The sequence below is a fragment of the Hordeum vulgare genome, chromosome 2H (genome assembly GCF_904849725.1).
Source record: "Hordeum vulgare subsp. vulgare chromosome 2H, MorexV3_pseudomolecules_assembly, whole genome shotgun sequence".
Classification (NCBI taxonomy): domain Eukaryota; kingdom Viridiplantae; phylum Streptophyta; class Magnoliopsida; order Poales; family Poaceae; genus Hordeum; species Hordeum vulgare.
Window position 1 is genome coordinate 200,889,808 of NC_058519.1, and position 16,957 is coordinate 200,906,764.

Sequence of the window (16,957 nt, forward strand, 5' to 3'; positions counted from 1 at the left end):
TTAAGAATTGCCCTACACATGGTTTGACTACTTGGATGGTTATCCAAACTTTCTATGCAGGATTGAACTTTACCTCGCGGAATCTGTTAGACTCGGCCGCAAGAGGAAACTTTATGTCAACTACACTTGGTGCTGCCACGAAACTATTGGATGAGATGATGAAAAATTATTCTCAATGGCACATCGAGAGAGCTCCAACAGGTAGGAAGGTAAACTCTGTTGAGGAGATCTCCTCCCTTATTGATAAGGTTGATATGATCATGACTGTACTTACTAAGCAAGCTCCTATTGATCCTCATGATGTTCTTTTAATTTTTTTGGTTTCTCAAGAAAGAGAACAAGTTGATGTTAATTTTATTTCTAGGAACAACTTTAACAATAATGCTTATAGGAGTAATTTTGGTAGCAATCCTAGACCGTTCCCATCCAACAACTATGGGAACAACAACACTTATCCTAGCACCAAAAACTCCACTTCTAAATTAGAGAGCATGCTTAAAGACTTTATCACTTCTCAAAAAGCCTTCAACAAGAGTGTAGAAGATAAATTAGAAAAATTAGATAGTCTCCCTTTGAAGGTAGACAACATAGCTCATGATGTAGAGATGCTTAAAATTAGAGGTCCCCCCCTTGAGGAAAGGAAAATCACAGCCATGAATGCTATCCAAGTCCAAATTAATGAGAACATAAGAATGCTAGCCAAACTTAAAGATAGATGGGCTAGAGAAAAATAAGAGGAAGATAGGATTAAGAGCCTTCCTACACACACTAACCTTGCTACTATACAAGTTGTTGCGGATCTCAAAACTTTTAGCACCCATCATACCCCTAGTCCCAATGGACCTATTAATGGTGATGCTAATACCTCAACTATATGACAAGAAGGTCCTTTGAACTTAGAGACTACCAAAAGAATGAGCTTAGATGACATCACTACCACTTTAATGAATGGTAGTAATCTTGATTTTGATAATTGTAGTCTTTCTGAAGTGATCACTTTTTGCAAAGAATGGCTAAAGACCCCCACACTAGTACACTCAATATTGCCTTCACCAAGCATATTATCAATGCTCTTATCGAAGCCAGGGAGGAGAAGCTCAAGCTAGAGACCTCAAGCTAAAGATTAAATAATATCTCTTGCTTTGCTTTATGTGATGTTGGAGCTAGTGCCTCCGTTATGCCCAAAAGAATGTATGATATGCTTGATTTGAAACCTTTTGATCAATGTTCTTTTGGTGTTCTCTTGTTGATTCTTGCATAAAGAAACCTTTAGGAAGAATTGATGATGTTCTTATTGTTGTCAATGATAATTATGTGCCCGTTGATTTTCTTATTATGGACATTGAGTGTGATCCCTCATGTCCAATTATTTTGGGACGTCCTTTTCTCCGCACTGTTGGTGCTATCATTGACATGAAAGAAGGGACTATTAGATTCCAATTTACCCTTAAAAATGGAATGGAACACTTCCCTCGAAAGAAGATTAAATTACCTTATGAGTCCGTTATTCGGGCAAGTTATTCTTATGGAGTTGATCATACTTGATATTTTTGCATCATGCCTAGCTCAAAGGCATAAAAGAAAGCGCTTATTGGGAGGCAACCCAATTTGTTTTTACGTTCAGTTTTAGTGGTCTTGACGCTTGTTACTATTGTAGAAACATCATTGTATCTTTATTTTCAAGCTTTGTGCCAAGTTTTAGCCTCCGATTGCAAGAAAGTTCAAAAGTTGTGACATGCTATCCAGAAACAGATTATGTCTGCTTGATGGAAAAATTTGCCAAAAATCACCAGATCATCTTTTTGATCTGAATGTTTTTGTCAGCTTGCTCTATATAATTTTATTTCAGGCGTCTGTTCTGAGTTTTTTGATTTGAGTTGCAGAAGTGCCCCGAACAAATTATTTACTACCTGATGTTCTGTTTTTCACATATTCTGCCACGTTTTGCGTTTTCATCGTCCTGCAAATCTTAAGCTTGCTTTTCCTTTGCAAAAATCTTTTGGAAATCATGAGAAACAATAGCTTTTCATGAAAATCTTTATTTCCAATAGGGAATACATTATTTTATTATGGGCACTAACCACTCTAGTCAGCTTATGATGAGTTTCGTATGAAGGGAGTTTTCAAGGATGCGATGGAAGATGATGAAAGAAGATCCAGGAGTGTCAAGCGCTCAAGCTTGGGGATGTCCCCATGCACCCCCAACAAATATTCAAGGAGACTCAAGCGTCTAATCTTGGGGATGCCCCCGTGCATCCCCTTCTCTATCAACAATCATCAGTTCGTGCATCTCCATGCTATATTTTTATCACTTCATATGTTATGTGCTATGCTTGGAGCGTCCTGCTCTTTACTTTTTAGTTTGTCTTAGTTTTGCTTGCTGTTCATAACAAGTCAGAACCTAGCCTTCCTTGTTTGGGAGATAAACACGCTCCACTCCACTCTAGAACACAACATAGGTTTTCATGCTTATCTTTTATGTGTGTTCTTTATCTTTTCATATCTACTGTCATGCTTAGCTCTTATTTTTCATGCTTTATCTTTTTAAGAGCTTTTATTTAGGTTGCTTTTGGAACTCTCTTGAGTTATCATGCCTATCTTCTTTACAGAGTTGTCTTGTTGCAGTGAGTTGTGTGTCTTGCATGAGTAGGTAATTAAGGTTGCTATTTAAGTATAGTAGTAACTTGCAATAGTTTTGAGGTATTGATTTGAGTAATGTTTGGACTATTGGTGCCAAGAGATTGAGCCTATTAGTGATAGGTGTCGTATTTTGGAAAATCGGTGTGTTTTTCAGGAACTAAAAATTAGTTGAGAACTCTAGCTACTAGATTGATCTCTAACCTCTGGAGGGGTTGGAATATATAGAGTACCATGACATTACCATGGGTCGAGGATGCGCAAGGATAACCAAACCCCCAAACACTCCTCCTCGAGGTGCTTGTCTCTTTGTGAATCTCCTAACTAGATAGAGAGTTACCGATAATAAGTGCATGAGTTCTTCGGACTAATTTGAGTATTTGATTGTTGGCACTTCCACCATCCATATTTTGCTAGTCTCTTCGGTACCGTGCATTGCCCTTTCTCATCTTAAGAGTTGGTGCAAACTTTGCCGGTGCATCCAAACCCTTGGAGTGATACGCTCTGTCATCATAAGCCTCATTATATCTTTCCTCAAAACAGCCACCATACCTACCTATTAAGGCATTTCCATAGCCTTTCCGAGATACATTGCCATGCAACATTCACCATCTCACGACTTGATCTTCATGTCATACATTCTTTTGCTTGATCGAGGAGCCGCATGCTAGTTTGGCCTTGCCCTTATTCTTGCGCTAGTTTCATTGCATATCGTGCTACACTGGCAGAGGCATACATTTGCATACATCATGATAGTTATCATTTGTCTTTATGTTGAGTACTTCTTATAAAGTGTGATGATCTTCTTTTTATTCTTGTAGAACATAGAGTGTTGCCCTTAAGTGAGGAAAAGATCCCAAAGAGGACAAATTAAAAGATCCCAAAGAGGACAAATTAAAAGATCCCAAAGAGGACAAATGAAAAGATCCCAAAGAGGACAAATGAGAGATAAACAGAAAGAGCCAAAGAGGCCACACAAAAAATATAAAAAGAAAAAAAAGAAAAAAAGAAAAAAAAGAGAAGGGGGCAACACTACTATTCCTTTTGAAAGATCCACACTCGTACCCCATTGTTATATTTGTACTACATAGAGATTATCATTCATACATAACTATGTGGGGACCCTTACACTATAGAACTTGCCTTGTATATTCCACTGATGAGCCTCCTCAAATGAGCTCTAGGTGTTCATGAGCAAGCAAGTTGGATGCACCCCCACTAGTTCCATTGGAGAGCTTACCTTAGCTCATATGTGCATCTGTTGCATGTCAATCCCTACTCCTCACATCATATCTATCATTTGGCTTTCTCTCGCTTATGGTTGCCTCATTGATGTGAGCCTTTCACACCTTTTTGTCTTCCTTCCCCATCATTATTCTCTTTGCCATCCTAAGTGGCAACATATCTTTCTTGCGCTCATCCATTGCATGAGTGCTCAAAGTCGAAAGGGAGATGATCATTTTGACTTGTGCCTGACTAGTGGTCTGGGGATGAGTCAAAATAAGATTCCGAAGGAGACCAAGTGTGAAGTTTAGTAGATTGATGTGACAGCCCGAGACCGACGCCCCAGAAGATTCCCCTGTTATTTCCGTTTCCGTCGTGTGATTAGTTTTATTTGTTGCATCATAATGTAGTTTGCATCATGGCATCATGTCAACTGTGTTTTGTAGGTGTTTCTTGTTGCTCCGTGTTGTTGGGTGTTAATGCTTGTGAGTGCTTTGTGAGTGTGGTGTTGTTCGTTGGCGTGATAAGAGTGGGTGCAACAGAGGCGCTTCAAACCCTGTTACACTGCGGACCTAAAACCTTCTCTCCCCTCTTATTTTATTTCGTGGCTGCGTTCAGATTTCGGTTTTAACCCCTTTTAAAACCAAGTTCGTCTTCTTTTAAAATCCTTTGTTAAATGTGGAGGCAACCCCTTGGGTTTTCTCTTATTTCTTCTTTTGTTTCATTTCTAAACTAGAGTTGCATTTTATTTATAAAAGGGGTTTGATTTTATTATTTTGTAAAAAGGGTTTAATTTTATTCTTAAAAAGGTTTTAGTTTTATTTGTTAAAAGAGGCCCAATCTATTTTATAGTTGGGGTCTGATTTAAAGGAGTAAAAAATATATTTCTTTTTTTGTTGGTTAAAACCCTTTTCTTTTGTTTGAGTTTCCCTGCTTTAAAAAAATCAAAGAGAGAGGGAAGGAGGAGCTGGCCAGGCCCAGGCCCAAGACTCCCCTGCCCTAGCGATCCCCTCTCCCTCGTCCCTCTCCTCTGCCCCGATCCCATCTACCTCCCACAAGCCCCCGATTCCCTCTTCCTCCCGCAGAGCATCCCCCTCCTCTGCCTAGCCCCGACCCCGGCGTGCTCGTGGCCGCCGCCGCCGTTCGCCCTCGCCCCTCTGCGCCGCCTCCATGGCCTCGGCCTCGCCGCCTGGCCTCGCAGTTCCCCTGCGTGCCGCCTCCCTCACGCGCGTCCCCCGCTAGTGCGCGCCCCCGCTGCCGCCGTTGCCGCGCCTATGGTCGCCGCCCTATGCCTCTCCTCTGTGTGCCGCCGCCGAGCAGCCCCGCCTCCTCGCCGTCTCCCTCGCTGGTCGCCTCACTCCTTCCCGTGCTCGCCGCCGCCGCCGTCTTCCGCGCGAGCCTCGCCGTCGGCCGACCTGAGCAGCCGTCGTGGCCTCCCTGCTCGCCATGGCCTCGCCCTCGACCAGCCTCCTCCTCCTCGTGGAGCCGGGCTGCCTGCCGCGTGCCCGACCTCCCCATGGAGCCGAGCTGCATGCTGCTCCCCCTGCCGAGCTAGCTTGCTGTGTTGTTGCCGTTGTTGCTAGTGCTGCTGCCTACCTGCCTGCTTCCTGCCAATTCGCTCCTGCTGGTGTGTTGCTACCGCCGTTTTGCAGCTTGCGTGCAGCTGAGATTGTTGTTGCTGTTGCCAAGCTGCTGCAGCAGTTGCTTGGCATTCTTGTTGTGCCTGATGCTGTAGACTGCTGTTGCTTAGCCGTCGTATTGCTTGCTGCTGTTAGTTGCGGCTTGCTGCTTAGTGCTAGGTTTCTTGTTGTTGCCTGTTGCCGAGAGCCGTATTTGCTGCTAGGTGGCTGTTAGATGCCCTGCTAGCTTGCTTGCTTGCTGCTGCTAATTAGTTGTTTGCTATTGCTTGCTAATAGATGCTTGCTGTTGCAAGTTGCTGCTGTTAAATTGTGGCATGTTGTTTTGTCGCCATTGCTTGCTGCTGGTGCTGCTTGCGTCGCGTTGCTGTTTCATGTCGCTGGTTATGTCGCCAAAGACCGCGTGCGCCATTCCCTCCTTTGTGGAACCGACAAGATCGCATGTTCAACTACGTCCTCAACGACCCCCGGAACGTGTTCGACTACCGTCGCCGAAGACCCATCTACCAACGCCAAGCAAACGACTACCGTCGACGAGACGACGACCACGACTTCCATGATGTCCACTACGAACCGAACCCCTCCGATTCGCACGCTTCGAAGGTATACCGTTGGAACGAGTCGTGACCGTGTGCATGTGATGCATGAGATGTATCCTATGTTTGCGCCATATGTTTGCCCGATGTATGTTGTCTCTTTCGTCGTGTCCTCGACACATGGGAACCCGGTAACGGGATCACCCCATCTTATTTAGCGTTCCCGCACATGCTTGCTATACGTTGACACGATATCTCGTTGAGTTATCGGATAGGAATGTTGCCGTGGCATCGTTTCCGTCTTGCCGCCATGGTTCCTTCTCGCTCGCCGTGGCGACATATGCTTCTTTCTCTTCCTGCCGTGATGTTGTAACTTGCATGCATGACGCATTCATGGCATATATCGTGTGTTGCATGCCTCTTGTGCCGTAGCTCCGTTCTATCCTCCGCGTGTTAACCGTCTAGGATGTCATGTAGGATCTTCGCTTCACCCCTTGCCATGTTGACAACAATTTAATATTGCCGTGTAAATAATCGGGAGTGAACTAAATAATTAATCGTGGAGTTTCGTCGATATGCAACTCGTTGCATATCGAGCTTCATTTAATGTGTAGTGTTTGTGTGAGGTGAATTGCCAGGCCATCCCGTGCATTATTGATCTGATCATGCATCATATTTGGGTATGCATCATGTCTTGCTTTTGTTGTGGTGAATATCCGTGTTGATGTTTGTTTCCGGTTTGCTCCGTCTCGATAGAGTTCTGCAAGCGTGTCGGATTGTGAGGACCCATTCGACTATGTTGGTTCGCTGACTTCACGGAGTCATTCTTCTTCCAAGCGGGATCTCAGGCAAGATGACCATTTCCTCAGATACCATTACTATCATTGCCATGCTAGTTATTTCGATGCTATCGATTATGTCTCGTTGCCTACCACATGTTAAACATCAGCCTCTCATCAACGCCATGAAAACCTTCAACCTGTTCACAACCCAGCAAACCACTGATTGGCTATGTTACCGCTTGCTTAACCATGTGTTAGCGTTGCTAGTTATATGTGCATTGCTTCCATGTGAAAGCATGGGTTCCTTGTTATATCACCCTATTAAATGCTATTTAATTTAATGGACCTATATACTTGGTAAAAGGTGGAAGGCTCGGCCTTTCTAGCCTGGTGTTTTGTTCCACCTTTGCCCCCTTAGTTTCGGCTACCGGTGTTATGTTCCATAATTGAGCGCTCCTAACACGACCGGGGTTGTTATGGGGACCCCCTTGATAATTCGTTTTAGATTAAGACTTGTCTGGCAAGGCCCAACTTTGGTACTACATTTGCCTAAACACCTAATGAAATTGCATAGGGACTTTCTGGACCCCGAGGATAATTTAATCAACCCCCGGGCCAGTGCTCCTCATGAGTGTTGGTCCAAACTGGCAGACTACGGGGCCATCGCGGGGAAACCCGAGGTTTGGTTTCTCCTAGTGTGACCCATCCGTCGTGTCCTGAGAACGAGATACGCGGCTCCTATCGGGTTCGTCGACACGTCGGGCGGCCTTGCTGGATTAGTTTTACCTTTGACGAGGTATCTTGTGCATCGGGATTCCGGTGATGCTTTGGGTAATCTCAGAGTTGAGGTTTTCCACTAAGGAGTCCGACGAGATCGCGAGTGTCGTGATCGAGGATTTCTATGCGGCTTGTGGTAATTTGTGATGGACTAGTTGGAGCACCCCTGCAGGGTTAAATCTTTCGAAAAGCCGTGCCCGCGGTTATGTGGCAACGTGGAAACTTTGTTTAACACTGATTCTAGATAACTTGAAGTTAACTTAAATAAAATATGCCAACCGTGTGCATAACCGTGACTGTCTCTTTCGTGAGTTCCTTCTCTGATCGAGGACACGATGGGGTTATGTCTGACGTAGGTAGGTATTCAGGATCATTCATTTGATCATCAGTAGTTCACGTCCGCTATGCGTAGATCTTCCCCCTCTTATTTCTTGTACTCGTAAGTTTAGCCACCAAATATATGCTTAGCCGCTGCTGCAGCCTCAGCACTTAACCTTACCTCACCCATTAAGCTTTGCTAGTCTTGATACCTTTGGAAATGAGATTGCTGAGTCCCCTATGGCTCACAGATTACTACAACACCAGTTGCAGGTACAGGTTACTTGACGCGAGCGCGTTGATTGTTCATTTGGAGTTGCTTCTTCTTCTTCTTCTTCGATCTAGGATGGGTTCCAGGCCGGCAGCCTGGGATAGCAAGGATGGACGTCGTTCTTCTTTTTCTCGTTTGTTTTCGTCCGTAGTCGGACCCTTCTCTTCTTCATGATGATTATGTATTGTACTGCTATGACTCTGATGTAGCTTGTGGCGAGTGTAAGCCAATTATATATATATATATATCTTCTTTTCAGTACATGTACTTGTAACGATATCCATTCTTGCGAAATGATGAGATGCGCTTCTATCCCTAACAAGGCCATCGTGCCAAATTAAAGATAGGGTCGCATCTTGGGCGTGACAAGTTGGTATCAGAGCAGTACCGACCTAGGAGCCCCCTTGATTGATCGAACTTGGCCGAGTCGAGTCTAGTGAAAAACTGCTTTGAATCTAGTTATATATCAGAGAGTAGGATTATTTTTTCTCCGCTTCTATGCTCTGGTGAGGAATCTTGACATAATAATTTACTCTACTCCTCTTCTCACTCAAAAAAAAATCAGGACCACGCGGATATTTTTGGAATCTATATGATGCCGATGTGACGGAGTTCTGTCTTGGTGCCTCCTGTCTGACTTGATTTCTTCCGAGGAGTTGAGGTCCAGGGGATTCTCGAACACATCGTTATCATTCAGATTTCTTAGTATCTTAGGACAAAGGATGTTCGTAATTGCTTCAATACTAGTAGTGGCGTGATAATCCCGATGTCCCCAGTACTGGTGCAGATTGTTCGGGAGTACTGCCATACTTTGTATCGTTGTGATCACGAGGGTCTGTAGTAGATGAAGGTCCGAGATTCTGGTCGTGTGTTGACGGATGTGATACATTGGACGGGTTAGTATAGGAGTTGAGTGATATATTACTCCTTGTATCTGTGTACCAAATTGCATGACCAGAAATTTCGGGAATTCTTAGGTGGGAATTCAAGTAGTTTCTTATAGGACAATCTTCCAACAAATGCATGATGTTAGGTTGGGGTTCGACATTTAGTGGATTCGTTTGTTGACGGTCGACTTACACTGGTTCTTGTTGTGTCTTAAAGAGTCCTTGTAGCTTGCTACGACTCGGGGACGCTTCGTATGTCGGGTGCACTACCTTACACTTGATGTCTACTATAAGGTTCAAGCCCGTGCGATCCTGTCCACGAAAATATCGAACGGAAATCTCTCTCATGAGTTTGTTCTCGCTAATTGTAAGCCTCATCCCTTTGTTTTGTTGATTATGGTAATTCAAGTTGCTTCAATGTCAAGTGGTGATTTCAGATCTTTCCTAAGTGGTGTTCTCATATTTTTATGAGAGTGCTAATCCTTTTGCTTAATCAATTGTCTTGTCAATTCTTGTCAACCGGAGTTGTCATGTTAATTCCATTCAACCGGTGTGCTTCTCTTCAATGAATTCAATCCTCTCCAATATTGCAGATCATTCTCTCAATTCTTCCGGAGTTTGTCTCAGCTGTCTCAAGTTGTCTTTGTTTTTCCCCGCCCTCCCACCCTTTTTGTTCGGTGATTAGTTTTCATATAAGTGCATTCATTTCAGTGATGATTCCGCTATCTTTTCTTCCGGGTCATATCCGGTGATTCATTGTGAAGATTCTCAGGAGTTCTAGTGCATCATTCCTTCAATATGGTTATCTTTTTCCGGTGAATTTAATTCAGTTGTCCATGTTCATGATATCCTTTTCATCCTTGTAAATTATTTCCCATGTTGTTGATTCTTATCAACCTATCCTGTTATTCATTCCTCTTTTTCCATCCGGAGTGTTGAAGATATCTCGGAAGTTTCTCATTTTCATTTCGTTAATTATTTCGAGGGCCTCACCTCATTTAGTTTTCTTTATACAGGTGCAATATCTCTCTTCTAAGCAATCTTTTCTAACGGTGGTTTCTTTGAGTGGGCCCATAACCCACAGGTTTTCCCAGGATCTTTCCTGGCTCTTTAATCTTTTTCCCGGACATCTCTAAATCTTTTCAACTATGACGTAAGTATGAATTTCATCAGACATATTCCTTCTTCAAGATCGCTTAAAATTTATTTTCGTCATTGGCTCAACCTTTCATTATTCGTTCTTCTGGAGTATCTCAGTAGTTCTTGCTGGTGTTCTTCTCGTCATTCTCTCCATTGAAGATTCAAAGGAGTGTTCCTCGTAAATCTTGGTTCAGTCTCGTGCAGAATCATCATTTCAGCTTGGTGTCGTCATCTTATTGTTCCAATCGTGGGTAATCCTTTTCGTGCTATCCGGTGCTTCTCTGAGTTGTTTTCATTCTCGATCCTCCAAAGGCCATCATTTCAGAAGACTTCTTCGTTCTCAGCTTTCAGCTTTCATCCTCAATTCTTCTCAATTGTTGTCTCTTCGTTCGTCTCTCAATTATTTCGGTGCCTTGTTCTAGTTTCTCTCAGGTGGTTCATGATCTCTTATTTATCATGTATCTCCATTATTCGTGGTTGCCTCATTCATTTCAATTCTCACCGGTGCCTCTTTCAAGATTTCTTTTAGTTTGTGCTTTATCTATCTCTCTTTAATCTTTTCAAGAAGATTAAGTCGTTTGCTAAATCCGTTGATTCTCGTCAATTTAATTTGGTGAAGGATTAGCATAACATAATTCTTATTCTTCTTTCATCAAGTGATCCCAATTCTTCGTCCGGAGTGGCTCATGATATCAATTCCTTTTTCTCAAGTGTTCTTATCTTTTCTTTTCCGGAGTTCCAAGTTCTTTTAAGTATCTCTTTGTGAGCCTTCATCTAAATCTTGGCAAGCTCATAATCTTATTCTTTTCTACCTTCATATCTTTGCATCATTCATTTGTATACGGAGGTCCTTCATGGTGGTTCGTCATGATATCAATTCATTCTTAAAGTATTCTTCAACATTCGTGTTGGAGTACCTCAAGTATTCTTTCTCTTGCATTTCCAATGCGTTTGTTCTCCTTTATCCTTTGGGGTGGTGTTATAGCATTCTTGTTAGTGTAGGAGCCTCGAAGAGTTTTCCTTTCAAGTATGAGATAATTAAACCCACCAATGCTATGATCATGAGATATTTGCAACCCATGATTTCTCCATTGAGCTATCTTGGCTTGGAGTTCATCTAAAGCTTTTCCTATGGATTGTTGCTATCATGGTGATTGTCATTAATCCAAGTTCTCAATGTATTCTCTTGGTGTAAGAAGTGTTGATATCTTGTTGCTCCCAATCTAATCCTTGTTTCTGTTAGTGGCTTGTCACTTCATTAGTTTGAAAAGGTTTCCATAAGCCCACTACTATCTTGTTCTTTTCGTTGTTGTTTTCCAACAACTCCGTTCAATTCTTCTTGCAAGGATGCTTGCCAAGTTCATTTGTGATATAGTTGTCATTCTTTTCTTCATTCTCTTCTTCTGTATGAGCTAGTTCCTATTCTATTGTTCCGGAGGCATTGTGATGTTTCTCTTTTGGGTCTATCATGTTGTTCTATCAAGATCATGGTGTTCCCTTGTTCTATTTAGTTGTTTGATATGAATATTGTCTATTTCTTCCATCTTATCGAATTTTTTGTCCCATTTTCCTACCGAAGTGCTGCCGAAATTTTCCGTGAATTCTTGCTTCTTTCTCATATCATTCCTCATCGCTTTGCAACCTTCAAGGATCATTGCTTTCACTCGTTTGTCAAAGAAGCGATTAATTTTTACCTCTTATTCTTTCTCATCCTCTCCCCCTTTCATTCTTGGATCTCGGGGCGAGATCCTCTTGTAGTGTAGGAGAGTTGTGACAACCCGAGACTTACGCCCCAGAAGATTCCCCTCTTATTTCCGTTTCCGTCGTGTGATTAGTTTTATTTGTTGCATCATCATGTAGTTTGCATCATGGCATCATGTCAACTGTGTTTTGTCGGTGTTGCTTGTTGCTCCGTGTTGTTGGGTGTTAATGCTTGTGAGTGCTTTGTGGGTGTGGTGTTGTTCGTTGGAGTGATGAGAGTGGGTGCAACAGAGCCGCTTCAAACCCTGTTACACCGCGGACCTAAAACCTTCTCTCCCCTCTTATTTTATTTCGTGGTTGCGTTCAGATTTCGGTTTTAACCCCTTTTAAAACCAAGTTCGTATTATTTTAAAATCCTTTGTTAAATGTGGAGGCAACCCCTTGGGTTTTTCTCTTATTTCTTCTTTTGTTTCATTTCTAAACTAGAGTTGCATTTTATTTATAAAAGGGGTTCGATTTTATTCTTTTGTAAAAGGGTTTAATTTTATTCTTAAAAAGGTTTTAGTTTTACTCGTTAAAAGAGGCCCAATCTATTTTATAATTGGGGTCTGATTTAAAGGAGTAAAAAATATTTCTTTTTTTGTTGGTTAAAACCCTTTTCTTTTGTTTGAGTTTCCCTGCTTTAAAAAAATCAAAGAGAGAGGGATGGAGGAGCCGTCGAGGCCCAGGCCCAAGACCCCCTGCCCTAGCGATCCCCTCTCCCTCGTCCCTCTCGTGTGCCGCGATCCCATTTGCCTCCCCCAAGCCCCCGATTCCCTCTTCCTCCTGCAGAGCATCCCCCTCCTGTGCCTAGCCCTGACACTGCCGTGCTCGTGGCCGCCGCCGCCGTTCGCCCTCGGCCCTCTGTGCCGCCTCCATGGCCTCGGCCTCGCCGCCGCGCCGCCTGGCCTCGTCGTTCCCCTGCGCGCCGCCTCCCTCACCCGCGTCCCCCGCAGGTGCGCACCCCCGCTGCCGCCGTCGTCGCGCCTATGGTTGCTGCCCTATGCCTCTCCTCTGTGCGCCGCCGCCGAGCAGCCCCGCCTCCTCACCGTCTCCCTCGCGGGTCGCCTCACCCCTTGACGTGATCGCCGCCGCCGCCGTCTCCCGCGCGAGCCTCGCCTTCGGCCGGCCTCAGCAGCTGTCGTGGCCTCCCTGCTCGCCATGGCCTCGCCCTCGACCGACCTCCTCCTCCTCGTGGAGCCGGGCTGTGTGCCGCGTGCCGACCTCCCCATGGAGCCGAGCTACATGCTGCTCCCCCCTGTCGAGCTAGCTTGATGTGCTGTTGCCGTTGTTGGCAGTGATGTTGCCGCTGTTGCTAGTGCTGCTGCCTGCCTGCTTCCTGCCGATTCGCTGCTGCTGCGTGTGTTGCTGCCGCCATTTTGCAGCTTGCGTGCGGCTAAGATTGCTGTTGCTGTTGCCAAGATGCTGCAGCAGTTGCTTGGCATGCTTGTTGTGCCTGACGCTGTCAAATGCTGTTGCTTAGCCGCCGTATTGCTTGCTGCTGTTAGTTGCGGCTTGCTGCTTAGTGCTAGGTTGCTTGCTATTGTGTGTTGCCGAGAGCTGTAGTTGCTGCTAGGTGGCTGTTAGATGCCCTGCTAGCTTGCTTGCTTGCTGCTGCTAATTAGTTGTTTGCTATTACTTGCTAATAGATGCTTGCTGTTGTTAGATTGTGGCATGTTGTTGTTGTGTCGCCGTTGCTTGCTGCTGGTGCTGCTTACGTCCCGTTGCTGTCTCATGTCGCTGGTTATGTCGCCGAAGACCGCATGCGCCATTCCCTCCATCGTGGAACCGACAAGATCGCATGTTCAACTACGTCCTCGACGACCCCCGGAACATGTTCGACTACCGTCGCCGAAGACCCGTCTACCAACGCCAAGTGAACGACTACCGTCGACGAGACGACGACCACGAGTTCCACGACTTCGACGACGTCCGCTACGAACCGAACCCCTCCGATTCGCACGCTTTGAAGGTATACCATTGGAACGAGTCGTGACCGTGTGCATGTGATGTATGAGATGTATCATATGTTTGCGCCGTATGTTTGCCTGTTGCACGTTGTCTCTTTCGTCGCGTCATCGACACATGGGAACCCGGTAACGAGATCACGCCATCTTATTTAGCATTCCCGCACGTGCTTCCTATACGTTGACACGATATCTCGTTCAGTTATCGGATAGGAACGTTGCCGTGGCATCGTTTCCGTCTTGCCGCCATGGTTCCTTCTCGCTCACCGTGGCAACATATGCTTCTTTCTCTTCCTGCCGTGATGTTGTAACTCGCATGCATGACGCATTCATGGCATATATCGTGTGTTGCATGCCTCTTGTGCCGTAGCTCCGTTCTATGCTCCGTGTGTTAACCGTCTAGGATGTCATGTAGGATCTTCGCTTCACCCCTTGCCATGTTAACAACAATTTAATATTGCCATGTAAATAATCAGGAGTGAACTAAATAATTAATCGTGGAGTTTCGTCGATATGCAACTCGTTGCATATCGAGCTTCACTTAATGTGTAGTGTTTGTGTGAGGTGAATTGCCATGCCATCCCGTGCATTATTGATCTGATCATGCATCATATTAGGGTATGCATCATGTCTTGCTTTTGCCGTGGTGAATATCTGTGTTGATGTTTGTTTCCGGTTTGCTCCGCATTGATAGAGTTCCGCAAGCGTGTCGGATTGTGAGGACGCGTTCGACTACGTTGGTTCGCCGACTTCATGGAGTCATTCTTCTTCCAAGCGGGATCTCAGGCAAGATGACCATTTCCCCAGATACCATTACTATAATTGCCATGCTAGTTATTTTGATGCTATCGATTATGTCTCGTTGCCTACCACATGTTAAACATCAGCCTCTCATCAACGCCATGAAAACCTTCAACCTGTTCACAACCTAGCAAACCACTGATTGGCTATGTTACCGCTTGCTTAACCATGTGTTAGCATTGCTAGTTGCAGGTGAATTGCTTCCATGTGAAAGCATGTGTTCCTTGTTATATCACCCTATTAAATGCTATTTAATTTAATTGACCTATATACTTGGTAAAAGGTGGAAGGCTCGGCCTTTCTAGCCTGGTGTTTTGTTCCACCTTTGCCCCCTTAGTTTCGGCTACCGGTGTTATGTTCCATAATTGAGCGTTCCTAACACGATCGGGGTTCTTATGGGGACCCCCTTGATAATTCGTTTTAGATTAAGACTGGTCTGGCAAGGCCCAACTTTGGTACTACATTTGCCTAAACACCTAATAAAATTGCATAGGGACTTTCCGGACCCCGAGGATAATTTAATCAACCCCCGGGCCAGTGCTCCTCATGAGTGTTGGTCCAAACTGGCAGACTACGGGGCCACCGCGGGGCAACCCGAGGTTTGGTTTCTCCTAGTGTGACCCATCCGTCGTGTCCTGAGAACGAGATACGCGGCTCCTATCAGGTTCGTCGACACGTCGAGCGGCCTTGCTGGATTAGTTTTACCTTTTACGAGATATCTTGTGCATCGAGATTCCGGTGATGCTTTGGGTAATCTCAGAGTTGAGGTTTTACACTAAGGAGTCCGACGAGATTGCGAGTGTCGTGATCGAGGATTTCTATGCGGCTTGTGGTAATTTGTGATGGACTATTTGGAGCACCCCTACAGGGTTAAATCTTTCGGAAAGTCGTGCTCGCGGTTATGTGGCAACATGGAAACTTTGGTTAACACTGGTTCTAGATAACTTAAATAAAATATGCCAACTGTGTGCCTAACCGTGATTGTCTCTTTCGTGAGTTCCTTCTCCGATCGAGGACACGGTGGGGTTATGTCTGAGGTAGGTAGGTGTTCAGGATCATTCATTTGATCATTAGTAGTTCACGTCCGCTAAGCGTAGATCTTCCCCCTCTTATTTCTTGTACTCGTAAGTTTAGTCACCAAATATATGCTTAGCCGCTGCTGCAGCCTCACCACTTAACCTTACCTCACCCATTAAGCTTTGCTAGTCTTGATACCTTTGGAAATGAGATTGCCGAGTCCCATGTGCCTCACAGATTACTACAACACCAGTTGCAGGTACAGGTAAAGGTTACTTGACGCGAGCGCGTTGATTGTTCATTTGGAGTTGCTTCTTCTTCTTCTTCTTCTTCTTCTTCATCGATCTAGGATGGGTTCCAGGCCGGCAGCCTGGGATAGCAAGGATGGACGTCGTTCTTCTTTTTCTCGTTTGTTTTCGTTCGTAGTCGGACCCTGCTCTTCTTCATGATGATTATGTATTGTACTGCTGTGACTCTGATGTAGCTTGTGGCGAGTGTAAGCCAATTCTATATATATATATATATCTTCCTTTGAGTATATGTACTTGTAACGATATCCATTCTTGCGAAGCGACAAGATGCGCTTCTATCCCTGACGAGGCCCTCGTGCCAAACTAAGGATAGGGTCGCACCTTGGGCGTGACAATTGAGTTCTCAATTAAAAAACTATTTTTATTCTCTAAACCCATCTCCCACTTCTTGCATGCAAACACCATTTGGAGACATTCAAGTCACGGACATCGAGACCTCTTGCACCTTTATGTTCTTAATTTGCTAATTTTAAATCTAAATATAGACTCTTGCTTGTTATTGTCTTGACTTGAATTGCATATCTTATTTGCTTTACTTTGAAGTTCTTATATGTGTGTTAGCATGTCACCACATAAATTATTTGTGTTATCATTTACCTACTCGAGGAGGAGCAGGAATTAAGCTTGGGGATGTTGATACGTCCCAAACGTATCTATAATTTATGCTTGTTCCATGATCTTTTGGGTGACATTGTTATATGTTTTGCTACACTTTCATATATTTTTACACAAATTTGGACTAACTTACTAACTCCGTGCACCCACTGCCAGTTCCTGTCCACTAATCACGAATTTCTCCATCGTTCCGCCGCCGCAGCGCTTCTGAGATCGGGAGCGTCAGGAGACCTCTTCCCGGCACCCTGCCGGAGGGAGGATTGACCTCCGGGAGCTTCTCCACCGTCATGGACGCTT